At 43.1% G+C, this 27,976-nt stretch overlaps 1 long non-coding RNA gene across 2 annotated transcripts; it reads left to right on the forward strand.

Annotated features, from left to right (window-relative positions):
- Positions 1-4,405: 4,405 nt before the first annotated feature.
- LOC309436045 lies at positions 4,406-26,016 on the forward strand. Of its 2 annotated transcripts, none has more exons than XR_014183269.1 (4): positions 4,406-4,598; positions 15,771-15,871; positions 24,485-24,595; positions 25,723-26,016. It is a non-coding gene; the product is annotated as an uncharacterized lncRNA (long non-coding RNA). The 2 variants fall into 2 exon arrangements; XR_014183270.1 differs by lacking the exon at positions 4,406-4,598 and adding an exon at positions 13,123-13,223.
- The last annotated feature ends 1,960 nt before the right edge of the window (positions 26,017-27,976 follow it).

Below are 27,976 nucleotides of genomic sequence, written 5' to 3' on the forward strand. Positions count from 1 at the left end.
AAACAATTCCTATCCCCAAGATATACAGGCTAGGTAAGTATTTAATATGTCCACTGTATTACCAAGAATAACCAAGAAATGGCATTTATGACAAGATAATTTTCAAAATTATCTTACACCTAATATATATAGAGACATATAGACATATACATGTATTTACACATCAAATATCCACCTATACTTCAGGCTTGATTTTTTTTTTCTAAACATTGTCCCAATCTTTTTTTACCCCCTTTCAAACATTTGGGAGTAGTGGAAGAATTTTGAAAGTTGGAGAAAAATAAAAACCACCTGCTTTTATAATGTAGCAAAAAGCACTGGAGCACAGTGAAAATTTTCCTTGGAAAAAATTAATGATTTATGAAGTTCCATTCCCTTTTGAAAGATTCCTTATCTGTGGAGGGAGAGTACAGTAAGGCTGCTTTAAGCATGGGGTCAACAGATTTCATGCTACAATAATTTATTCTTGCTGTGTAGGTCAGTCATTAACTATTACCCAGGCCACACTTCTAACACTTACCTTGACTGGGCTGTGTCATGCTCACGGTTATAAATTTGTAGACCTGATATAAGTCGTGCAGACTTGGCTTTCAGGAGGCCCTCACCCTGCAACGTTAACCCCGCTATTGAAAATTCGTATCACCAGCTCCACTGACATCAGCCTAAAGCTGCTTATGTGAAGTTGGTCTGATCCCGTGTTGGCCTGAATTCAGTTTAGGACATGACACAGAGACTACTGAAGCCACCAGGAGATCTTTCTGTTCTCTTTAGTGGGTTTAGATTAGGACTGCAGGTGATGTCCATGACAGCAAACAGAAGTCACGGGCCTCTCTCTACTGTTGTTGCAGTGAGACAGCACAGCTCTCATCCACCCAGCCACCTGCATTTAACCCCATGTACCAGTTGCTGCCTCGTGGGAATGGCCCCCAAAACCAGGCCAGCAAATGTGCAAGCTAAGCAGAAGGGACAACTGTGGGACAGGGTTTCAGCCTGTGCTTTGTTTTATTTACCAGTTTAGGCCCAACCTGAGGCAGCTCAAACCCAAATCCCACCAATGTTCTCCTGAGCAGCGGGAAAGGCTATTTCTGCCACGGACAGGTAGAGCCTTCTCTGTGTTCTTTACCATCACCATCACCCTTCCTCCCCACAGTAGAGCAGATGTTGGCCATCTACTGTTATCTTTGGCTCAGAGACCAGGTTTTGCATTTCTCCTTTACTAACAAGAGAGATGAAAATCAAAGCCTGTGCATGTTTGCTTTTCCACTGGGTGGTTGAACTGGAACAATGGAAAATGATTTATGATGGAAAATAGATGTAGAAGGAAAAAGATACCACAAATGCAGTCCCTATCGAAATGGGAATGGGTAAGGGAAGGGAGTTCACAATACACTGATTAGTAATGTAGCTTGTCCAGGTTAAAAGGTTAGTTGAGGTGTGGGTCTTGATGATGTATTAAAGGATAGAAATATAATTTCACGGCTTCATTCACTCTTTCCTATGGAAAGAACTACTTCTCTTGGAAAACTGTCTGTTCATTTCATAGCACAGTTAGCTGTGGTAAGACATTCCTGAACTGGCCTGGGGAAGGGAAATAGAGAGAGATCAAATCCCTCATCCTGCCCATGAACCCACCCCCAATTAAATCCATGGCCTATATCAGTCTGGCATCAGGAGGAGGTGATAGGTCCAACATCCTGTCCCTGTATCTTCTCTTCCCCATCATCAACAGCATGGCCAGCTCAGGTTGCTGCCAGGCTCAGAGGGGAGCAGGCAGGAACCCCAGCGAGAGGGCTTGTGCCTGATATTGGGTTGTCACTGGCCTTGGCTTGATAGGAGGTAGTGAAAGCTGGAAAGCCCCCTGCTCTGTTCTTCATCCTCTGCTCAATGCAGTAGCCTCAGGAAAAGCTCTTGCTCATCAGTTTGTTATTGATCCATGTCACTTACAGCAGTTGTAATTGCAGAGATGGGAGTTGCAATTAGAGCAGTGGAAACAGCGTAACCTGTTACCCTGAGGTGGTGGTTACCAGAAGAGGCACATCTTCCAGGCAGGAGTGGGCAGAGGTTGTCCAGAGACAAAATGGTCAGAAGCAGCGTACTCAGCCTCTGATTTCCACTTTGCAAACCATGCCTGGATACACACTGGTCCATCTTCCTCACGCCACACCTCATCATATGGGTGTCCCTCCTCATTTCTCCTGGCCTGCACAAAACAGAGAGAACCCTTGAACTCCCCAGAAATGACTGAAAGCCTGGAAGAAGGACTGAGCATCTCTGGCAGCATTTGGACAAGAAGACCCTGCTGACACAAGAAGACCATGTTACACAGCACACCTCACTAACCCTGTGCTGGGTAGTCTGTGTGTCCTGCTGCTCTGTGCTTCTTAAGAAAGCTCAGCATCCTAACAACCTGCCTTTTAAGAGATAAAGAAGCAGGTTTTAACTCAGAGCGGTTTTACTGAACAAGAACAGTCCAGAATCTTCACTGTTAAGAGTTAAAGACGAATGTTTTAACCCAGAAGTCTTACTGAACAAAAAAATAAATTCTTTTTACAGAAGCTGGTAAAGCCTAGAGCGCATATACTTATTTTTCCCCCTTTGCATCCACACACAGCTACAGCTGGTGCAGGAGAAAGGGACAGTACAGCTGCAACTATGGGCAGGGAAGCAGAAGAGGTGGAAAGCGAGGTAGTGAGACCTGCACCTTTCAGCAGCCAGGAGATGCCAGACTGGCTCTTCCACTTTGTATAACTTCACCCTAATAGCGAGAAAGAAGCTGTGCAGCTGCACAACCTCATCGTTTGACACAAGGGCAAACAGCAGCACCCACGGCCCATGAGGAGCTCAAATCTCCTCTTTTTTTTTACCCTGGTAAATCCATGCTCATGCCAGCACTGCTCTAGAATGGGTCCCATGCAGCTATAGGGGCCAGCAATAACTAAACTGGAATATGGTCACAAACATAATGAACAGATTATGTCGTCCTGCTTCTGGCACAGAAACCTCTCCAGCTCTTTATGGTCTTCTCCCAGAAGGGTAAACAAGGACACATGACATATGTACAGCTTCATTTATCCTGTCCCTGACCTGCATTTTGGTCCTGATTCTAGTCTCTTCTCTACTAGCAGCTAATGAAATCCCAATGTGTGCTTGTTCTGATTTTCCTGCATCCCTTTTCTTTCATTCCCATTTTTGATTTCTGAGATGTCCTGAAAATAATTCTGTTAGCGGGAAAATAAACAGGACATTACTCTTGATGGCTTTCAATTGTATTTTCTCTTTCCCTGATGTCAGCCACTGGCAGAGGGGGGGAAAGAGGAACTCGGGGCCATCAGAGAAGCTTTTCTGGCACAGACAAGGAACCTGTGTGCTGCCAAACTCTTCACTATTGTTCAGCGTGCACCCTGCTGTTTGTTTGAGATCTGGAAAATAGAGCCCTACTGTGAAATTGTTAAAGAAAAAAAAATTAAAGCTGAGCATAGCAAAGGCAGGTCAAGCAGCAGAATAAGCTGGTCCCAGAAAACGGGCATTTTTGCTTTCTGTGAAAGCTGATGGCAATGAACAAGAGTGGGTATTTTTTAATGGCTGTTGTTGGTTTTGGCTGAGTAATAAGGGGTATTATTAAAGATTGAGTAGAAGACAAAACCCAAACCAGACTTTCATCCTTTCAGGCTCCATTTACAGGGCAGCCTTTATCCCCTGAAACAGAGCTGGACCCTTCTTGGCTCAGCTCACCATGGTCTATCATCCATTCCCAGTTTGCTGGGCCCCTGGCTCCCACTATTACTGGGCATCCTGCTCCTCCAGCGAGCCTATGTCCATCTGCATTGATGGTGCTGAGTGCTTCTGCTCATTTCTTCATGTTTGCCACCTCTGAGTGAAGCAAAGACTGCGGTGTTACAGGATCAGTTCCTTGCCAGAGCAACTTTGCTTAAGCATAGGTTATATTAGTTTAAAACATAGTTATTAAACTTTGGAAGGACTCCCTCTGCACCACAGGGCAGAGCTGTCCCACTTCAAGAACACACGTCATTAGGGGTTTCCTCACATCATTGTAAGAGCCCAGGATGCTCCAGTCAGCCATCATAAGGGAAAACCAGCTTCTGAGGTGCCTCAGCTGAACCTCAGCTGAAATTAGAAATCGCAGTGTTTGTTGCACCTTACTTCTCAGACTTTCCTGTAGATGGCAACCAGCATGTTCTCAGTTTAACCAAGTAACAGGCTGCAATAACAAGTGTCAACATCAAGAGTAACAGTGAGGGAGAGATATTGCTTGAGGCAACACTCCAGACTGGGTGGAGCTGGATGGATGCAGGAGGGCAAGCAAGCTGCTCCACATGGAAGAAGCCGACAAAGACATTGGAAATCACCCTTATCTTACTCACAGATGAGCATCAGCCTGTTTTCCATTCTGCCAAGCATACTACATTGATTTCAGCAACTGTTCCTGAAATGTCCTGTAGGTCTCTCCTTTCCCTTCCAGCCCAGATTTTACCCTGAGACCATAAGCCTGGCAACAGTGTTGGACCAAAGGCTCAGCTACCCCACCATCCCATCATAACGAATATCCCACAGAAGGTGCTTGAACATGTGCACGCAGAGTAAGTCAATTGTTCCTTCTTTTCCGTCTCAGCTTCTGGCAGTCAAAATACTAAAGAGGAGGTAATACTTCAATCTGTCCTGCCATACCTGGATTTCTCTTGCCTTTTTGACTCTCTAACGTTGAAACCTATCTGAATCATTCCTATCAATAGAGGGCAGTGCTGTCCTCACTGTCACAGCCCAGGGGCACGTGTTGCAAGGAGAGATAAAGTGTAATGTTTGTTATTAAGGGTTGAGGCCATTTTGGCACAGCTCTATGTTTTGGTCTCCTAGTAAACCAACTTAAGAACTGCTGGGTTTACAAAAGCCAGGAGTTAATCAGTAACTCAGATGTTTATCACCTGCCTATTTAACTATTTATTCCTCCCTTGCAATACCTGCCTGGTTTTTTTAACCTTTATTTAATGAGTAACTACTGGGAAGGGGATTGAATACACCTGTTCTCTCAACGTTTTGGGACTTTTGAGTGGTAGCCATTTTGACTGTAAGCAGATTCATCCCACATTCATTGAGACATAGAAAGGAAAGTTCAAATGTTTCTATATTAAAAAAAAATATCATCCCATTCAGTCCAGACCAGTCCCTCCCACAGACTAGTCTGGCACATTCCCAGCTTCAGTGCTGTTCTGCAGGCGTCTGTCTCCATGTGCACCCTGGTATGAGTTTAAGCCTTGTATACTCTCTCAGTGTTTCCTGCTGTCTTTTCTTTCCCTCCTGTTCACATAGAACCAAAGAAAAACTTGGAGCAGAGGGATCTCTGGAGGTTATCTGGTCCATATATCTTCTCTCTGCCCTATACCAGTCATTCCACCCACTGGAAAAGGAGCAAGGAGGTGAATGAATTTGGTTGTTCAGTGAATTTTGGACTAGATGCTTTTGGTAGGGGAGGACTCAGCACTGTTCTTAGTTTTGTCATTCCTACCTATGTGAATGTGGGCAAGTAAACAACTCTGCCTGCTCACATGTAACCTGAAGCAATGTGGCCTGTCTCTTTACTATAATGGTAAATCAGTTGAGTACGAAGTCTTTGGACATCTATAAAACAGTCTTATTAAGGCAATACAAAACATTACTATCTTTTTATGCAATTCTTCCTGTACAAGGGATGTGCTGACCTCTCTGTACCCCTTCCCACCCTATCACTCTGATTTCTTTGTGTTTCATTTCTTCCCATTTCTTCACTGTGTTTGGCTGCTTTTCTCTGTGTGTGCTCAAAATACAGCTCTTAAAATGACTGTTAAAAAGGTTCAAGGTGTCAAAACCTTGTGCATATTCATAAGCCACTCTTCTTGCTACCGGTAACAACATCTTTTACAAGATCTAATTCTTCTTTGCCCAGCAGAAGTGCCACAGCTGCTATCTTTAACTTACCTTTCATCTTCCCAGTTAGGGCTGTCTTTGCCCCAGAGCCTCTGCTCACCCACATCACCTCCAGCAGAGACGTAGGCTGTGAACATGGGCCTGAGCACAAACAAAGTAAAAGCCAGAGGCATAAAAGTATTAAATGAGGGCAGGAACGATTCTGCAATCTTTACTCCTGGTGATGCTGGCTGAGTTTGAAAGCACACAGCTGGATGCCAACAGCCCAGGCAGAGTTTAAAGGAGTGGTCCTGGGAAAGGAAGAAGGGATTGACAGACATATTCTTCCTGCAGACTGAAAAAGTCTGACCACAGAAAGCCAGAAACAACAAATCTGGAACTCCACAGGGCAAATTTCATGGTTACTTTTGAGAGAATAAACTCTTTTGACCTGGCAATGATGTTATTATCTTCCTAGCATTGATTCTGAAATTCCTCTTTCTCTTTCCAGCCTAAATTAAACACCAATTAAAGCCACCTATTGCAAAAACAGCCCTAGGTTCATAGTACTATTTATTAAGCTGCCTGAAAAGCCCTAGCTCCCTAGTGAGACAAGAGGGAACAATATTTTCATGCTATCAATTTTTTATTAACCCTGTCAGTTATATGAAGTAGGATGAAGGAGACAAAAGAAAGGAGTAAGCAAGAGAACAAGATCTCACCAGAGAAAAGAGGTCAGTAATTTGCCATTTGCTTGGGGTAGAGTAGTAATTTGGTCCCAGATAACAGAAGAATAAAGAATAAGTGAAGCTCTATGCTCTGCAGCACAAGCAGAAATCAGTCTCCATAGAACGTGCCAAGAAAACCTGTAACTGCACTGAGGGGCTGATGGTGTTGTATGGATTGGTCTTCCTTAGCATGTCTGCTGTTGAGCACCCAAATGCCATGTAAAGTCATTGGTCAGGCTGAAGAGCTTTTCTCTTAGGAAAAACAAGCTTCATATGAAAGCCAAGATCATTCCTGGAGGCAAAGTTTTCTTCAGCATTTTCCATAAGGCTTCAAGTAATCAAGGGAAACAGCCGTCTGCAGGTGCAAAGTGCTCAATTAGAAAAAACTGTATTCTCTGCTGAGGCATTATCCAGGTGTAAAATGCTGCATGGGTTCTCCAAACTGTTAAATCTTAAAAACTTTGTTTGTCTTCACATATTTACCAACAGATTTGATTTTATTGTGGTAAGAGACAACAGTGAGTGCATGCACATTTACCTGAATTGCATTATTTTGCATACCATTGACAGCACCACAACATTTCTAATATAGCTCAGTTGTCTGTTTTCTAATTATATGCCCAGGTGGCACCTAACTGAACTGAGACATCCAGGCTTGAATCAGCAATTACTTTATTGTTTGCATGTGGCCAAAAACATGCCAAAAGGCAGATCTCTTGTCTTATGATGGTGATACAAGTGACTACCTTTCACTTTGAGCTGGTTCCTGGAAAGATGAGGCATAGCAAAGGCAAGACAGGACCTAAGGCCAACAAGCACTCCTGGGAGTAGGGTGAGAGGTAGGGCACTGAGTCAGTCACCTCATTCTTGTGACAACAGAAATTGTTTGGCAGCAGAAGCTGAGGCTCAGGAAGTCACTGGTGCCTTCCTACACAGAGTGCTTGCAACCTGCATGTCCCAAGCGGCTGCTACTGCTGGTGTGTTTAACTGGGGAGGCTCCCAGATTGATTGACCTTGTCCAAGCTGAGCTCACTGTGAGAAAATCTACAGAGCACCTCAAGATAGGGTAATGGTGCACAAGCCACCCTTGCAGTGCTGCAGCTTACTTGATCCTCGGGGCTTGGAGGGAGAAGAGGGAGGCTGCACATCTATGCAAGGATAGTGGAGAACCTGTTAGTCCTTCTCCTTTTGGATAGAAAAAAACTGCAGGAGGAAATGAGAGGAGCAGCAGTGTGGAGAAAACCTCACTTGAAGGTACAAAGAAATTCCAGGTTGTAACTGTGGGGACCCTCCATGTGCCCAGACCCTGAGCATGTAGCATTAGCCTTCCTGGTGGCTGGGAAAAGCCAGTGGTGAAGCCACCACCATGTTGCCCTAATCAGTGATTGTTAACAAGCTAGTAACAACTTTGTACATTTTTATCTACATTCAGCTGGTGCCTGTGCCACCAATTCATCTTTTCTCTTCAATTGCTGATGTGTCTTTATTTCTGCTGGGTACCTTCAGTCAAGTGATTGCAGGTGAGATAAGCACAGACAGAACATATGCTGTCAGTGGAGAGAATGGTTGGATGGCTGAAACAGCCAAGGGTCAAGACAGTAAATTCCCCATGTCTTAGTTTCCCACTGATTTCCCACTAAGTTTTCCCAAATAGATGTCCTTACACTGTAATCTGTTCTGAAATCGTCTGACAAACAGTGTTCATGGCAGAACCAGCTGTCATGGACACATATGACCTGCAAATCAGGAAAGCTAATCTGCTGTGTTTGGGAAATTTTACTTCATAGCCTGCCTTGCCTGAAGACAGGTTGTCGTTTTATCTGTTTCAAGAAATGCATTCTGTTCCAGGAACATCTCAATGTGTTCACATGGAAACAAATCACATCTGGACCCATAGTGAAAGGATTTGCGCAGAAGCACCTTTTATGGCCATAGCCCTTAATTCTCAAAAACAATCAAGAAGTAAAGAGGGAGGATGAAAGAGAACAGTTCATCAGAGGCAATGCTGTGCTCAGAGCTCCTACAGGTCAAAACATGCCGGGCAGCATTGTTGTTCTTTCACCACTGAACTCAGAAATGTCACATGAAAGATGTGTGTCCCAGGAACAGGTATCACCCACTCCTCTGAGACATGATGGACGTGCTTGCAGGGATGAGATTTTAGAGAACTGGTTGCTGATTCACCACTGGGATTTTTGTCTGGGTTAAAGTTTTACTTTCCTAACACTACATAGCTCAACCTGGAGCTCACCAAACCTAGCCAGGTTTATAATCTGCTAACCTTCAACTTTGCCTGCACTTTTCTCCTTGCTTATTTTCCTGTACTACTACTCATTGCTTTATTTCTGGAAAGTTGAAACCAGACATGGGGAAAACCAATCAGTCAAGCAAAATGCTTCAGTTCCTGTCAAGGGCAGATGCAGGAGTAGAATTTCCAAACTGTGCATTTACACTTCCAAGGACTAGGAGCCCAAAAGCAGGAGTCTGGAGATGGCTGCTCCTAATAAACACCTGAAGGGTATTTCTAGGTCCCATTTTCATCTTCTTCCTGAGATCAGAAACTCACCAGATCCAAGGCATCCCCAAGCCTTAGTTTGATTTAAACCATAGAGGATTCTCAGCAGAAATTCAGCATTAACCTTGCCCTGGACTCCAGGCACACCTGCAAAGGCCTAATCTAAACTTGGTGGGGTGTGAGGACCCCTCAGATTGCCCTGTGCATTCGCTATATCTTTTACCATCTTTGCAAATCTGGGAGGTGCACACGGGAATATGCAGTGCACACACATGCTCCAGCACACAGGGCTTTCAGACTTAGTTTCTGAAGTCATCATTTCTCCTCATACATCAGTATGATGAAAACCACAAACTAAGATCTAAAGGCAATAAAAAAATCAGAAGGTTCAGGTCATGTCCCCCATGACAGTTATTTGAATTCCCAGGTGCCTTTCACCTTTTCCAATATTAGTTCTTTGTCTTGATAAAACAATGTCCACTTCTTCCCCCTCCTGCTAAGTGTTTCCTATGCATCTCTTCCTGTAGGTTCCTTCTATCTTCTGTTTTAAAACTCCCTGTACTCCCCTGAACTCACGTGGGAGATCTTCCATCCTCCAAACTGCCTTCCAGAAAACAAGGAAATGAAAAAACATGTGATCACTACACATTGCCTCGTGTGTGGGTAGAATGCAGTCATCACACCTGATGACTCACTTTGCTCCTCTAGCCAAGGTGAGACACTCTTTTGTCTTTGGAGAAAAATCTTGACTTACATATTAGCTTCCTCATACCAGATTCATGCCTAATAATCTATGTGGGGCATATGTACTGATACTCAGTGTTGTGGGAGCGTAGATCTGCTGGAGGGTAGGATGGCAATACAGAGGGATCTGGACAGGCTGGGTCATTGGGCTGAGGCCAGTTGTCTGAAGTTCAACAAGGCCAAGTGCTGGGTCCTGCACTTGGGTGGAGAACAACCCCAGGTAGCGCTACAGGCTTGGGGAAGAGTGGCTGGAAAGTGCCTGGCAGAGAGGGATCTAGGGGTGTTGATTGACAGCAGCTGAACATGAGCCAGCAGTGTGCCCAGGTGGCCAAAAAGACCAACAGCATCCTGTCTTGTATCAGGAATAGTGTGGCCAGCAGGGCCAGGGCAGTGATCATCACCCTGTACTAGGCACTGGTGAGGCCCCACTTTGAATACTTTGTTCAATTTTGGGCCCCTCACTACAGGAAAGACATTGAGGTGCTGGAGAGAGTTCAGAGACGGGCAATGAAGCTGGTGAGGGGTCTGGAGCACAAGTCTGGTGAGGAGCAGCTGAGGGAACTGGGGCTGTTCAGCCTGGAGAAAAGGAGGCTGAGGGGACACCTTATCGCTGTCTACAACTGCCTGAAAGGAGGTTGTAGCATGGAGGGTGTTGGTCTCTTCTCCCAAGTAACAAGCAGTAGGATGAGAGGAAATGGCCTCAAGTTGCACCAGGGAAGGTTCAAATTGGATATTAGGAAAAAAAATTCTTAACGGAAAGGGTTGTCAGGCATTGGAACAGGCTGCCCAGGAAAGCAGTTGAGTCACCACCCCTGGAGGTGTTTAAAAGATATGTAGATGAGGTTCTTAGGGACATGGTTTAGTGTCTGAGTTAGGTTAATGGTTGGACTCAATGATCTTGAGGGTGTCTTCCAACCAAAATGGTTCTGTGATTCAAAACAGCACAGCACACTGCAATTCAGAGATAAGAGACAAGGAGAGTTAGGATTATTCAAGACATAAATTCTTTTAAGTAATTTCTGAAAATCCCTTACTTAAAATCTACAGATCTGGAGTCAGGAGAGAAAAATATCTCAGTACATGACCAAGGGGAACAGAGGTTATGATCTTCTTAAGGAAATGAGTGTGGGCCAGGATCTGGGCCTCTTAACCACATAGAGATTGTACGGGTGCCAGTAGTGAACAGAGAGTATCACCCTTCACATACAGACAGAGCAGTACCATGACCTTTTTTTCTGTTATGTGTAATAAAAAAAAAATATATAGAAAAGCTTATCTTTAATGGTCTGAACACCCTTGCTTTTAGAAGCTAAACTTGGACCTGCCCAGGATTTGAATGGGAAATCCCTGCTGTGGATTCACAACAAAAAATTACTGTTGATCACTTGGTAAAAAAACAGTCAAGCTAAACTAAATAACCTGAAATGTTATCTTTGGTACCATCTTCACAGAACAGCAAAAAAGAGATAATGATGAGGGAAGACATGAAACCCAGTCAGTTCTTCTTGATGGGTCATAACTAGGAGGAGGGTCTTTCTTTAGCAGCAGGGAGACTGAGTATGGCAGAGGAGTAAGGGATTTCTGATGAGCCTGAGAAATTAGTAACACATTGTAGATTGTATTTTAGAACAAGTGGGGTCTCTGAGTTTGGGGTGGGTTAGCTGTGATTCCCCATAGCAAGCAAATATCTTTTTGGCTTCTCTAAGTCTTGAATATGCTCCATCCTCAAACAGAGCATAACAAAATTATTGACAATCTGGACATGGAGCGAGAAGATGTGTCCATTCTCGCATCTCCAGATCTACATCTTTGTATGCTGAAAGGAAAACAGATGTTATCCAGATGCAACTCATGTTATTACCACTCTTGCTGCTGGCCTGCACTAAGAATCTTTCTTACTGAAAAGCGGAGCTCTTGTGTGAGTTGGAATGGGAAGTCTTGGCTTTGTGACCAGATCAGTTGAGTAACTGGATGTTACTGTAATTCAGAAATCGCAATGTAAAAATGAATAGCACTTGGTGGAAGCCCAGGTTTCCCCTTTGCTATAAAATTTCCCAAACACATAGCTATAGCACCAACTCCCTCTAAGAGCTACATTCAGTAATGCCCAGAACAACAAATTGTATGATTATGCTATTGTATAATTTATGCTAGTGGCATAAATTTTTTGTTTTAACAACTGATGTCTGAGAAGCTTATCAGTTGCCAAGTGTTTTCTTTCCTTTTGTTTCTTCTCTAAAGCACTGTAGGGCTCAGCTCAGACCACCTCCCCAGCCAGACAAACCCTACCAAAAGCTGTAAATCAGCCATTGCACTGGAAACCAGTGTCAGAAAAGGCACTGTTACACAGCAGCCTGATTTCTTTTAAATATGCAAGTAGTTTCAGTCTAAATTATGACTGAAAAAGTTTGTTTTTTGTTGGTATTTTTTTTTTTTGAGAGGAAAAATACTTAACCAGGTTTTGGGAAGCATCACTCTGTGTCAGCATTGCCAACTCTACTTCTGGATGCCAAATTTTCCTGAGACAGCTGCAGACTTAATACCACCTAGCTCCTTACAAAGTACTTCATATACTCCTTCTACCCTATCCTCCAAAAAGTCCTTTCAGGAGGACAGAGTTAGGAAGATCTTTCAGGGGATTTCCAGCTGAGGTGTCTCTAATACATTCCATATTTCACTGGCATGCATATGAGAAATAGACTCTGCAGAATTCAGGAAATATTAGGATGCAAAGGTCTATACATGTAGACTGGGACCTATGAATATGGAGGACCAGATGCTTCAGGGAATTACCATATGAATCTAAGGCATGCACAATACCATACAAAAAAAGGCTACTTATGATGATTAAGTCATTTTTGTGGAAACAAAACCTGCAGCAAATGGGCTAGAATAGCACTATTCAAATCCTTCAGAAATGCAAAGCTTCCCCAGTGTTAGTTGTTAGAAGACTGACCTTTTTGCAATGTAAATACTCTTTGCGTGGATAAAAAATATAAAATATGGCTCAAAGTCTCTTGGCTTCCACTGAGAGCCCCAAGGAGGATTAATTCGAATTCCTGTAAATTGAATTTCTGTGACAGACAGACAAATGTTTAACCTTCAGTGTAAAGAAGGCTGTAGGTTACCTACGCTAGGTCCTATCTAACAAATAAATCCAGCCTACAGCAGGCTTTTTCGGAAGTATTCTGGCAGCCATACTGTTTTAATCCCTCCTAAGAGCTCCACCCAAAGAAACTGAAAAGCTGTCTCAGGAGAAGAAATCGTTCTTCCCCACTCTTCTCTGCAGGTTTACCTTCCATCAAGGCTCTTGGAAGACCCTGCTCAGCACCAGGCAGGCAGGTCCTACCAACCCTTCTAGCATGGAGCATCCTACCAGGCCCAGCTGTGACAGAACAAGTCACTTCTGTGAACACTGCATAGTGCACTAAAAGAGTTACCATAATATGAAATCCTGGCTTTTTATCTTCCCTGCCAAAACTTCAATAGAATTCAAGAGCAATTGGTTCTTTGTTGTGAGGCAAGAACGTAGTTCTTTATCCAGCTTTTTGTGAAATATATCACAAGAAGGTAAATTCCTAGAAGACGTTTTAAAATCTACTTTCAAGTGTTTAATTTTTCATCAGACATTACAGGATTTATTAGCTGAGAACAAGCTTTTGCAATTCAGTGCAAATGTTTTCTTCAGGCTCTAGCACCTTGGCCTCCCACCCAGGGACTCTCTCTTAGATTTTCTCATTAAAAACAGGTTGATCCTCACCTGCTGCAGGCTGGGCTATTCCCTGCAGGATCCCAAGTGCATTCCTGAAATACTTGTTGGGTGCATCACACCTATCCTGGGGTCCACCCTGCTTGAATATGTAAGGGATTCCAGTGTTATCTGGTATGGTATCTGCAGGGTACTGACCCTACAGATACTGGCTCTCCTCTCTTACCTTATCTGGGATTTTCTACTCTTTGAGAGCAGCCAGGGAGATGCTGTTGGTGCTGTATTACTGAGGGTAATGCCTCCCTCCAATGACTGGTCTGCATGAATCCCATTAGGGTGGGATTTTTCCACTCCTAACTCAGCCTACTGCAAGTAGCCTATCAAGGACATGTCACTAAATATTAATTATTGTTAATTAATATAAAATTAATAATATCTTTCTTTTCGGTTTATAGGAGAAATATCCTTTTGGGGGGATGGTGGTGGAGAAGGGGGAGTGTGTGCATGTCTGTACATACACTGTGGGAAGTGTGCACATACTCTGCACCTGCAACAGACTTCAGGTGCTGTGTGGTGGTGATTACAGCCTGCTAGTATTCTTCTGAGAAATCTTCATCTTTCATGGAAAAATGCAGATGCAAATAAATTCAAGATGTATCCTAGGAAAGGGTGATTAAAGAATTTGTCATTTCAGACAGAAGTGCCAAAAAAAAGCCTTAAACATCACCTCAAACAAAAAGTTTTGGTTGCTTTTCAAATTAAAAAGTCAGGATTTCCAGTTCCACATGGCCTTTTCTTTCGTAATTCAGAGTTGTTTGGTGGAGCTTTGTGCACCACCTGTGCAGGAGGCAGCCCTCAAAGATCAAGAGACCCAGATCTCAGGAGATCTACCTTTTCCTCTGATGGATTTTGACCAATGTCTTGGCACTGAGACTTTAGCAGAGACGTCCCAACCTGGGGGACCTCTGGGTGGAAACCGTGTCAGAAGGGAGAGGAAGGGAAGAGTTTTGAAGCCCGTTAGTGTGGAACAAGCATGAGTGAACAGGTAATTGGCATGGAGCTGGAAAAGGAGCAGAATAATGATTGCTACTGGTGTCATGCCAACCCGCCCTGCCCTGTGGAGCAGGACATCTCTGGGCAAGAGCATGGGGATGGGATGAGACGTGATGGAAAAGGGCACGCAGGGCAGGGATCACTTTACAGAGAAAACCAGCCTTGCAGCTGTGTTTGAAGGATGCTGGAACAACAGACTTAGACTTTAAGATAAGTAATATAGGGGAATATGGCCTTTATCACGTTAGTTGACACAACTGGAAAAGGCAGGGGGTGCTTCTGGACTGCAAACGCTTCTCCAGGCTGGTATGGTTTACTTAGCTGCTGCAGATGGAAATACTACCTCTTCATACAGACTTTGTCTCACTCGTATTCAAAGACCTGCATAGATGTCCCATCACTTCTAAAAATGACACTCTGACACCTGTAGCCACAGAAACTCCTAAGAACACATACCCTACCTAACAATGAACACTCCGGCATGGACTTGCATGAAATCTTCAGCGGATTTGTTTGCTTCCCACATTCTGTTATTTGTTTATTTCTTTATTTAGTCTTTCTAAACTCTAAAATACACCTGAAAAAACAAATGGCAGAGGCACATTTCAGAACATAAAGCATACTGCCGGTCCTGTGCCTGTGCAGGAAACGGGGCAAAAGGGTTAATCCTCTGGGACCCAGGGATGAACCATCCATCTGTCCATTAGTGCAAGTGATAATTCCTCTTCTGGAGGAGTGCAAAACCTGAAAGTGAGCTGTGGCTGCAGCTTTGCTGTTCTATCTGTAGGGGTGTTTTTAAGGGACAATCAGATCATCTGTCTAGTAAGTAAAACCCATGACTTGCTTTCTCCCACTCACATTTACCAGGGACAACAAAGGGTATAATAAAGTTCATTGTTTTGGTTAAAAATAACAAGGGGGAAGTAATACTTCCCCTTAACTGAGTCAGCCTGAGGCAGACTTTTTAAAAGAATGGTGAATCGTGTTACAGGACATTTCAGCTTCTAAGAAATGCAGTGCAAGGTCTCAATAAATGTGTGTCCGCTCCCAACAGGCCTCTCAGCAAAGGTCAGCGGGCAGACTGAGCAGCTGTCTAAGGTTTCAAAATACCCATGTCTTTCAGGAAAGGTTATCTTTGGTCAGACCCTGACCATTTGGAGAGGAGGATGGAGCCCCGGAGGCCACACTGTCCCAGTAAATGGTGCAGTTGAGCAGTTTGTTTGGGTAAGTAGTGCCAGCTTTCGACTACAGACTGATATTTGTTTGCATTGTGGTGGGGACACTGGCCACTGCAAACCTGGCTTCTGCTCAGACTGGAGTCCATCTGACCTTGATTCTTCCTTCATCCCTTCCCAGCTCAGGTCCTGGGGTGGCAGGTCCAAGTTGCAGCACGGACAGCTGAGTTGTGGCATTTTAAATCCATCCTTGAGTTTTATTTTTCTTCTATTTTGTTCATCCCTCTCAGTGTTGCAGTTGCACAACCATGTGTGCTTCAGCACTGAATAATGTGCTCCCTGCACACAGCTCTATGCAGTAAACTGGGTAGTTACGATTATGACCACTATTAAAACATAAAGGAGAGATAAAGACATATGTTTCAAAGTGACAAAGGAACTGGATGGCAGATGCACACAAACGGCTGAGTAGTTACTGTGTATTTCTGGGTAGATCTTCTTATCTGAAGTCAAAATTTCATGTTTACATTTTGAACTCTTATAAATGCCTGCTGAGCAGAAAGCAAAGTACAATAAAGTGGTACTTAACTTCACAGTGGTGTTGACCAAGCCTTCCCCAGGCAAATTGCATCGAGTGTGCCCGAGAGCTCCCTAGCACAGTAATCTACTACAAATAATAATGAGAGTTTAATCAATAACTGATTTCTAGGGGGTTTTCAGCAGACATCACAAATCACCACTGATCTTTGCTCAAGCACATGACTGGTCCAAATAAACACATGCAAGAAAGTGAGTCCAAGTGTGCCAGCAAACAGTGTCTCCTGAACAGTAACAGGAACAATAGTTTGTGTCCTGGTTGGTATCAAGATGGCAGCTCTAATTCTATAGATGTACAAGGTGAAATCAGCAGACATTGGTCCCGAAAGGAGGAAGCACTGTCTCCTTCAAAGGTTCATTTGTGATCTAAGTCAACTCCTATTCCTTTGCACAAGCCCTTTCAGGTATGGCTACAAACCAGCATCCTGAAAAAGACAAGCTTTCCTACTGTAGGTACACATGGGGTACACTTGGCTCTGTCAATTCTGTTGATTTTCATCATTGATGCAGGTCCGGTTGTTTGTTTCTCTTGAGTGGCATTTTTTTCTAAGACCCATCACACTCCCCATGGTACTATTCCAAGCTACACTCACTGTAAAGAGGTAATGTTCAATCTTGTCTCCATTTTCATCATGATGCAGTGGAAGGAGCACCAGGCTGAGGTCAAGGAGGCACAGAGGCTTCTGGAAGCACCTTGGACCTGGAACCACATGTGGAAGCCACAGTGGCTGCAGCTGCTTGTGAAGATGGACTGTGAATTTGCAATGATGAGTAGAACAACCAGAAAGGTGTGGAGAGATACTGTAGAATCCTTCCTGCAGTCTGCACCCTGGAAGCCCTCGGCAGTGTGGGAGTTTCTAGGCTTTACCAGTACAAAAATGACCAACACCAAGTTGAAAAGTGCCCAAAATAAAACAAACTTAAGATACAAGTCACTTTTTCTCACCAAAGCAAATATATACTCCCATGATGCTGAAGTGGATTATTGACTTCTTCACATTAGAAAATCAGGCAAGGTGATATGCAGAGGACTTGTTGCACAAATTCCAGTGAACATCACATTCCCAAATACCAGCCTCCAATACCAGGAAGCCTCTTAAGGAGAATAAGATAATTTGCAGGACTACCTTGCTAACTCCACTTAACATATGTGTTGCGTAACTGACTCTTTTGATGGGATCTTTACTTTAGAAAAGCAAACAGATGTATAGATATATTCTGCTGAGAGGTTGTAGCATGTTGCTACTGGCTTTACCTGAGAGGTTTGGCCAAATGATGGATGCGCTGCATCACATTGATGAATGGGACAAGATATTCCTCAGAGCTGATCCTACATGTCCAAGTAAGAGGAGTCAGAAAACAAGGGGTACAGACCCATGTTTGCATTTCCAGCCCAGCACTCTGCCCAAAAGAAGTTGTCTTTTGTGTTTTCTTCAAGCCACTGTGTTTGGAGTTGCAGATCTGCTTCTCTTTCATCTCTTCCAGACCTTTCTTATTCTCTCAGACAGCAGAGACAGAAGAACCCATAAGCATCTTTGCCCTGTGCTGCATACATGCCACCCATGCAGATGGGGGTCCCCATTTCAATTATCTAAGGCCATAGGACAGCATGGTCCTCATGGGACTGCCCTGTCCTGATTTGCAAACCCATATGGAAGAGGGTCAGCTCCCAGCTTGCTGTGAGAAAATTTGGGATGTATGAGCAAGGCTGGTTGTTATTTTCCAGACCTTTATATTTCAGCTGATACTTTTGTCCCTGAAAGGACACTGGGAATGGCACTGAGAGCCTCAAGGTCTGGGAAGGAACCCCTCACCCACTCTCCTGTAGGAGTAAAACTGCTTCTTATCTCTATCCCGAATGAGCCCTGCCCAGCTCATAACACTACAAATTACCTGACACGTTGGGCCAAATCTTGCTCAACGCAAACACTCAATTCCTGAGTGGGAGTCCCCCATCAGCACTGAGGTCATTACTGAAGTGAATTAAACACTTTCCAGTCCCTTCCCTCTTCCTCACCTCTCCACTCTCCTAACCAATTTCCCCTTTGCATGCTATATTAAGATCATATGTAGAAAATCCAATGCATTATCCTCAGGATTAAGTAGCATTAGCAGAACGTATTAACACGTTGCTGCTGTGTTTGTATCGGGGGCATATTTATTCTCTGCAGGCACTAAGTATTCTCTGCAATTCCCTGTGCAGGGAAGGTGGGTAGCATACCAAAGCCGTGCGTTTAGACGTTCTGGAACACTTTAACTACAGATATATTAAGGAATTTGCCTCAGGAATGTAAACAGCTCCAAAGGGTTTTGTGAGCCAAGGATATTAATTTTAATAGAGTTCTCTTTCATGCACACACATGTATATGCACACATACGTGCTCACACCCTTCTGCCTATACCCCTACGTAAATATACAACACAAAACAATGTTTCTAAGGCACTAATAATAGTAAATGCTCTTTCCACAGAGATAAAAAATTCACGTTTATTTGGGGTGGAGTGGGAGGTTATTCACTGGTCAAACAAGGAGGTATCCATTCAAGGTACAATATTAAAGGATGACCTGTGTTTAGCTGCAGTGCATGGAAAGTGTACATAAAATATACCTCTGAGGAGGTTAATATGGTTAAATAAATTTACCAGAACAAAGAACATCTTGACCTCAGGAAAAAAAACTCAGATCTAATCTTGTCAGGCATTTATTAGAGCTTTGGGTCATCTTAATCTTCCAGTGCAGATTGTTTACTCCTTGTATTTTTGTGCAGGTCTCAGACATCCAAATTAAATGTTTTCACAGGTCCTGGTCAGTCAATTCTAGCTGTAAGCTTTGCCATACTCTCCTTTCAGGCTTGGACTAAAACTGCACCTAATTTTTTAGCAAAATTTTAGGTGCAGGGCATATACATCAGGATTTCAGTAACTGCAGATGTTTAATAATCCTTGAGAACCACGCAGTTAAACAATGTATCGACCAGTTTCTGCACATGCACTCAGCTGCCCGGCCCAAGAAGTCAGGTACCTATTCACCCATGTTCACTTGAAGTCTTGAAAGGTCCTGCTCTGTTTTTTTTGTGCCAGGCAAGATCTTCATCATCCTGGAAAAATCAAACCCCTCTCAAAAGCAAAGTATGGCCATTCCTGTTAAAAAGTGAGTACTGATGCTCTTAGTGTCCACCTCTCAGATAACACTCAATGGTTAAAGCATTTGCCCAAGAAATGGGGGCTCACAAATTCCCGTTGAGGTTTGACATTGAATGGTAGGAACCACCAAATGCCAAGACGACATGGGATAGTATATCAAGCCAGAGTCCTAGTGTCAAAAGACAGAGTGCCAGGAGCACGTCTAACTCCAGAGCAGTCACAGCACTCCAAACAGGTGGGATTATCCAGTGTTCTGGTCAACATGTAGAGCCCACACACTCCAAGAACCCCTGACTGTTTTTGGTAGGACACTTGCTGCATTATATGTGTTCTGAGGATGCCTAAGGGACTGGGTCATGCAAGCAAGCCTCTGCCGAGCTGCTGGGAATTCCTGGAGAGCTTGGGAAGGATGTAAACACTGACTGACTCAGCCTAGACAGCTCTGGATGGACACATTGGCCACAGGAGGAAAAGACCTAGGAGTGCACATAGCCAGAAGGGGAAGGCTGGAGGATATGGCCTCAGCCATAACACCTGATCCAAAGCAGACGGGCCACTCCATCTGGTGCTTACTGGGGTGCCTTCAGTCACCAAGGAATCACGCCTGAAAAGTCTAATGAATTTAAGTACCCAAAAGTAGAAAGTCTTTTTGGTTAATTTTGGAACGTTGTCTGTTTCTAGCCCACTGGTCCTTTATTGGATAGGGTGGGATTGAATAGGATCAACTGCAAACTCTCAGTTCATTTTTATATAAACTGGACTGACACCTAAGCAACAACTGCAGGGAGGCATGGTACTCATTTATGAACTTCTGCTCTGGGAATGAACTTTCCACCCTCAAGATCTAGCTCAAATCTGAATTTTCTTCAGTCTAAGTGTATGGGGTATGAGGTGTTTTCAAGTACATTTAGATTAAGGATACCAAATTTTATGATATTTGCTCTGTTGTATAATACAAATTTCTCTATTGAAATAAGGAGTCAAAATAATTCCTTTATGTATAGATCCATAGTTTCAGTTCATGTCCATCTTAAATTTTAATTTGGCCATTTGAATTCTTACTGTGTTTTAATTTTACTCTTTTTTGCTAGTGGACTAGAGAGTCCTGTGTTTAACCTGCTTTAAAGGCAATAAATTAGCTAATAAACCAAAACATATTTAAAAGACTAAAACTATTGTAAAAAACTACAACCAACCAAACAAAAAAAACCCAACAACAACGCAATTGTTTTTTGATAACAATTGTTTGGAGACTGTTCCTAAAACATTGTACATCATGAATTGCCAAACTGTCATTCTTTCTTGTTCAAATTTGTTCATCTTCTTAAAACTATTAAGTTAAGAAAGTTCATGTTTGTTTACAACCTGTGATAAGACACAGGAATACTTTACTCTGATTTTTGCCCAGGTAGAGGCTTAAGATTTTTTCTCTTTTTTAAACTTTATTGAGTTTATGAGTATTGTTGGGTGTTTGTTCGTTTGGTTGGGTTTTTTGTTTTTTTTTTTTTTTTGTGTGTATTTTGTTTGTTTGTTTGTTTTTTAATAGGGGTGGCATCTCACAAAACCCTCATCTCAAGTATCCGTGCAAATACCATAGAAAGAGAGTGGGAGGGGAAGGGAATTCTGCACTCCCTGCAAAAAGGAGGGATGCAAAAATGCTTCTGAAAGATTCTTAGCCGCCTAATTCTAACCATTTATCTCAACATGACTGTGGCTGGAGATTTCATTAACAGGCACCTCTAAGGAGGCACTGCACCAAATTCTTAGCAGCCCTTCACACCTAAGTCCTATGTGACATCTGCAGCAGCCCCAAGCTCAGGTGGGCACATGAGGTTGGTATTTGGGGGCACATGTAGGTGTGAGCTGGTGCTGCAACTCCAGCACCTCCACAGCAACTAGATGGAGACTTTCATCCCTTGGTCAATATGCAGAAGCTGATCTGCCTTTTCGCGAGTGGTGGGCAGTATTGCACTTAAAACAGCAACAGAAACAGGTATGTGTTTTTTGAGAGTAAAGTTTCCATGCAGAAACCAAAAATCCATGCACCTCCCTGCTGCAGGAAGACAAAACAGTTCAACTTCTGGCAGCCTCATTCAGGCAGATTCTGTTCTTTCTTGGCAGTAGTAATACCAGCATAAACAAACATTAGTATCGTCACTGGGGCTTTTTCTTTATTTTCTCAAATTTTGTGAAAGAAATGCTTGGTTGCTTTATGAGATACTCGAAGCCTGTGACTAACCAAATCCTGATTTTTAATTTGTACTGGCTCTTCTGGTTGTGTTGAAAATGCTGAAGGATGGTAGCCTTGGGCTGGCACAGTGTGTTCTTCACCATGGACAGGCAGAGCAGGACCTGGTGGGCTCCACTCTGTTCTCACCATATGGGATGCTCAGACATTTTAAGCCAGAGTAAGCAAAGGCTTTCCACACACCTCTTATAAACTAGCTGCTAGGTCTCACTATAGTATCTGCTCTCATAAAAGGGGTTCAGATTATCTCCCTCTGTAGCTTGTGGAAGGACTATCAAGGATGAAATTACCTCTTTTTCCCCACCTAAATGTGTGATATCTAGTGCAAACTAATCTTGTACTCTACCTCTGTAATCAGTGGAGAAAGTAAACACAAGGGAGGGCAATTCAGCTCCTTTTAGACACTCCTTTAAGGGTGAGATGGATTATCTTGCATATGTGTCTCTGCATTGCCTGCAAATGACAGATGTCTTTTTGCAGAGATGAATCTCACTTTTAAATCATACAGATGAGTTCCAAATGAGAGGCAACGCCCCGCTACTCTCACTTCTCACAACTCTGCACTGCAGCTCAGCTGTCTCAGCAGTGTATGAGAAAAACATCTGACCCTGTGACACTTGTCAACATTACAACTCCCCGACTGCCCCTGCCCTGGGAAGGGCTAAGCCCTTTGCATTTACGTAAAATTTTGCTGAGTGTATATTTATATCTGTTATTCATTAAATAGATTCACCTGACTGGAGAGCTGCCGCAAAAAAATCTTGGTTTTTTTTTTAAAAGGAGGGTTTATAGTTAGCAAAGCTGTTTGTTTTATCTACAATAAAAGCCTTCCTTCGGGATTGTGCAATCACAATATAGGGTGGTTACCGATATTTTTTTAAAGCTTAGGTGTCGTTTCAATTTATTGATTATAAACACAAGAGGAAAACACAGTCCAAGTACCAAGAAAAACTCACAATAGTTTTTCTGCATCTGAAGATCCCTAGAAGTTCTGGCGCTTTATGCTTTCCATGTTGTGTCTATTGTCCTATTTAAACTTCTGTGTAGAAGGGGCTCAGTGCAATTTCAAACCTAAGCCCCATCAAGACTCACCATGTGGACAACTCCTTGTTTTTCTCAGCTGCGGGGTTTGGCCATGCAGGAGACAGCCATGGTTAATCTTGTTGCTTTGCCCTGTGACATTTTTGGAACATTACAGCTTCCTAAGGTTTTATTCTGTCCCTTTCCTGATGTCCATTCCACTTCTTGCGACTCTATTTTGCTCTTCCCTCCCTGTCATTTCTTTGCTCTGTTTGCTTTCCCTAAAAAGAGCATGAATCATCACCTTGAAGTGTCTCTCTCTCTCTCCTTTGGCTTGCTTGGACTTACTGCTTGCCCACAAAGCCGGTCAAACATAATTGAAATTAATCACATCCAAACTGCCAATGCTCTTTAACCAGAAACCCACTAGCATGATCTAGTCTTGTGTCCCTGTTTTCTTCAGAAGAGTTCACCCCTGCCCAGAGAGTATTGTAATTAGTGGTCTACAGGATGTTCCCTTGTACAACTGCTCCAATTATGTTTAATCAGTAACACTGCACATGCAACAATTAATTAACATTAAAACAGAGAGAGCTTGACATTGTGACTCATTAGTTTGGTAGTCTTTGGTCTGCCATTCATGTATTTTATTGTCTGTATTCTATGGAGCAAATCTTTTTTGAAAGCTGGTTCAAGGTATCAGGACTCGAGTCCCATTTCAGTATTACCAGTATTTAGCTTAAAACCCAAGATCACTATTTACCAGCACTCCAAGTCTGTTGTGAAGGTCTTCAGTGGTTGTTGAAGCCAAATGAGTTCGTTTAGGGTAGAAGGTGACATTATGCAATGTGGTTAAGCTACTGAACAGCTGGAGGAGAGGTGAGACAATGTCATCAGTGCACAGAGGAGAAAATTAGGGACATCACAGCCTGTGCACGCACCCATCATCCCCAAGAAGCAATGCTTGGCACTGCCAGCCTGTAGAAAACCACCGCACACACACTCGAATATGGGCCTGTGACACAACATCATTACATCTCAGGTCAGGTAAGGGCCCTTCTTTGGCTGATACCTGCAAGTGCTGCTCCTGTATTTAAAGTGAACCTGTCACTTGATAGGACGCGAGTCAATGGACTGTGGCTTTTCATGCCTGTTTGAGAAGCCTCCATATCCTATGAAAGACACGTTTTTTTTCATAAAAAGTGAATTTCCTTCCATCAACAAACTAATTGATGCATGGAAAAGCACAAGTTAAAAGCTGAAATTTTTCAACAGCATGTCCAAAACTTTCTTATCCTGTTTTGAGAAATGATGTGTCAGAGGACACTTTGAAGGAGGAAAAAGTGTGTCTAAAGCACTTGAATTTCACTTTCTCCCTGAAATCTGATATGGTGCTCTTCTTCACCATGGACACTCAGCATGTACCAGGAAGGTAGAACAGAATAATGGGCTTTTGTCACTTTCCAAAGAAAAATACGAAGTGCAATAGGCTTTTTCCTTCTTTCATTAAAAAGAAAATTTAAATCAAATTTTGCCAGCAAAAATAATTGCAAACCTGTAGGGAGGATAATGATAAAAATAAGTATCTCAGATTCCTTGTGGCCTGGCTAAAACAATATTCTTTCCTTAATCTTCATTACAAACAATAAGAAGAGCAAAATCCAGAAGAAACAGAAATACATGAGGTTGCTGAACAGGAGTTGGTCTTCTGGTCAATGCTGCACACTATCTGGCCCCTCTCCTGGCTACATTTTGATGATTAAGGTAAGTTCATAGATTTTTAAAAACTTAAGAGCTCACAATGCTTCATGTCCCGTTGCACCCATCATTTAGTGGCTGTTTGACCCTTGCAATTTTTGTTTCTGATATGGAGAGAAATTGCCAGGAGTCAGATATTTCTTGGGGCTATTCTCATTTATTTTTTAATGAAGACACAAACAATTGATCCTCTGAACACAAGCAAACGACAGTCCGATCTCTTGTCTAGGGATCCGCTTGCCCAGAAGCGTCTGTGAAGGAGGCTGAGTGTCTGAGCATCACCCAGCCAGGCCTCATCCAGAAGCATCCTGGTTCCATATGGCCCAGCAAAACGCCAGAAACTGCCAGCATAAATTCACATGAAATTTCAATATGTTAGCTGAGACCTAGGCCCAGCCTCCAAAACCCTGACTTTTGGCAAGTGAAGGGTTGAAGTGAAGGGCCAGCACATCTAGGTTGGGGCCAGACCACGTGGCCTGCATCCAAGCACATCAGGAAACATCCCCACTCTCCTAAAATACTTCCAGGTTAGGACAAATCTAAAATATGAAGACTTGCTGTCGTCACTGCATTGATGAAGAATGGGAAAGAATCATAATGTGAACTAAAATAGTAATATTGCTCACAAAACTCACCATGGAGAAGCAAGATATACGTGCAATAGGAGCTCATTTATCTATATTTTTATAGCTGGTGCAATCTAGGAGGAGATTTGATCAAATGTTTTTTGTCAACATGAGCTGTGTCATCATTGGCTGAATGAACCAAGTCTGTGAGTGTTGGCTAGTCTTCCTGCTTTTCTCTTGGAATTGCCAAGTATGTCCAAAGCACGAGCCTTAAAGTTGCAACTGTGCATCCTTGCAGTCACAGATGATGTGCCTTTTTAGGTTGAAAGTGGTTATTATATGATACCTGATTAATGTTCTGTAAACAAATATTATAGATTTGTTTTTGCTCCCTTGGTACAGTGATTGAAAAGGTATCGATCAGGCACTACATGCCTCATTGACACTAGTATTTTTCCTCATGGTGTTTGAAAACTGGGCTCATCATTTGTAATCTTTGTGTTAGTATTAGTTCTGCATGGGCAATGTGTTTTGTACTAATTTATGCCTCTCTTTGATGCTCTGAAGGTTGTGGGAAGGCGCATAATCATCCAAGGACCGTACAGATTCAACCTGCCAGCAGCAGCCAGCCCTGTCTACACGGCTGTGGTTCACAGATTGATGGGATCCACCATCTTCATCGCATCCATCACATAAATCCAACCAGTTTCCTTGAGCAGCCTGAGCAGAGCTGTTAATAAACAGCAGTCTTTGTGTGACATTGCTCTTTATGCTTTTCTTCACTCAAATGAGTTTTGTTAGCTTAGACCTTGCTACCCTGCTGTCAGCAGTGCTGCCGTAATCATCTGTGAAAGGGCTTAAGTGGACCGCCAGTTTCAATCTTCAGAGATATGCTCAGGCTGATCATAAATGCGCTATTGTAGGACAGATACAACATAATCCTGACAAGCAGATCTGGCCCCCAAATTTATCTGTGGTTTTGATTATATTTGTTCTAATAATACCATGAAAATTACTCTTTGGGATTCCAGAATTGAAAATGAAGAGTTTTTCTCTTTAAGAAGAAAAAAACACTGAAATTTTTTTAATCAAAGAAAGACATGAGGAGAGGGAGAGGAAAAAACTGACGTTTTATGGAACCTTTTCATTGGAAAAAATGGAGTTATTTTAATAATAATAATAATACATCCATGCACATGTGATCCCTTTTCAGGAACCAGTGCTCAGGGAAGAATGGAATAAGAGCTGCACAACCAGAGCTCCCCTCCCTCAGTGGAAGGTTTCTGTGTGACGGCAGGTCTGCAATGCCCCAACAGGTCTTGCCATCACTTGGAGCACCAGCTGCCTTCTCCCAAGCACTGGGGCAGCCAAAGCGTTGCCACTCTTAATGAAAATTTGGCAAGAGGAGCTTGGTAGAGCAGCCTCCTGCCAGTCCTGGCCTTCCTGACCATCAGGAGGGGAACTGTGTTTGCAGTGGCCATGGGTCCACTTCCAGTCATGCCTTTGAGCAGAACATCTCCAGACACCTTCCACCATTGCTTGTTATTTTCTGGGCTGCTCTGCTTGTTGTCCTTTTCTGGTGCCCTCTCCATCTTTGTCCTAAGCCATCAACCTTCACATCCTTCCTCTTTTTCTGGGGTTTTCCCCATAATCAGTAGTTTTTCTCAGCCTCCATTACCATGCTGAAGGGTTTGATGAAAGATGCTGAAGGACCCACTGCAGCATGTGGGACACAGAGCCATGTGGGAAGGCACATATTAGAAGGGTTGGCTCACGCACTGGGCTTGGTTGGAAGGGGTAGGTCTCACCTGTAGCACACTTCCCCCAGTATCCCCCCAGCTTGAAGAGATGACACTCTTGATGTCACCATCTACCTGATTAGACAGGTATGACTCCCTGAGGTGGCTGAGGACCTGACTACAGGATCCATTAGCTTGGCACACAGGACAACAGGATGGGGACAGGTTGTGTTGCTGCAATGCACTGTGGAGTATGGGACACTGTAAGGGACTAGCCCATAATTTTGGCCCAGGATATGAGATTTTTTCATTTTGATGGAGGATGGGAAACACCTGAGGACCACCAACAGGCAAGTGTTTTTATGCTGTAGAGCATCTGCTCACAAAACCCCATGTGCGCAGTCCTATTTTTACAATGTGCATTTTGCACGGACATGGACATTTACTAGCAAACCGCAGCTGCCTTTTTAGACTGATGGTTACTGGTCTGTGGCTCTGGAGAGTCTTTGGTACAATCTGTGCATTTAAAAATGAAGCAGTCTCAGACCTTTTTTACTTCTTGTGGAAGAACTGTGGTGAAAATGTGCATTACCAAAGAGGCCTGTGGGTGTGTTGTGTGTAAATGGAAGTATTTTTTTTTTAGACTTAGCAGATCTGCTTTTCTGCTGTGTGAGTGCATTTGTATAGGCGTGTGAAATGTGATCACAGTATATGTTCAAGATAAGAAACCAAGCCACCGATGTCCAAATGATTAGCTTAGACTGGTTAATGAATACCTACATGACAAACAGCAAAGTCTGAAGGAAAGGACTGTTATATATGAAAAAAAAAATGAAGCAAAAGATAAGTAGAGGATGAGAACGGTAAGGTGCCAAAATGAACTGTTACACTTTCTGCTTCAGCTTCCCAAGTAAAATTAGGCAGCTTGTGTTCTGGGTGGTAAGAGCCAGAAGCACAGGCATTCCCATCAAACTGCATGGAAACAGTGATGGGCTGACCTAGGACCTCTTCTATTTTTTCACACTGACTTGGCATTTTGGCTCTAAAACCTTTTTTCCAATTACTGGGAACACTGCTAAATT

The sequence above is a fragment of the Streptopelia decaocto genome (genome assembly GCF_964273445.1).
Source record: "Streptopelia decaocto genome assembly, chromosome: 2".
Classification (NCBI taxonomy): domain Eukaryota; kingdom Metazoa; phylum Chordata; class Aves; order Columbiformes; family Columbidae; genus Streptopelia; species Streptopelia decaocto.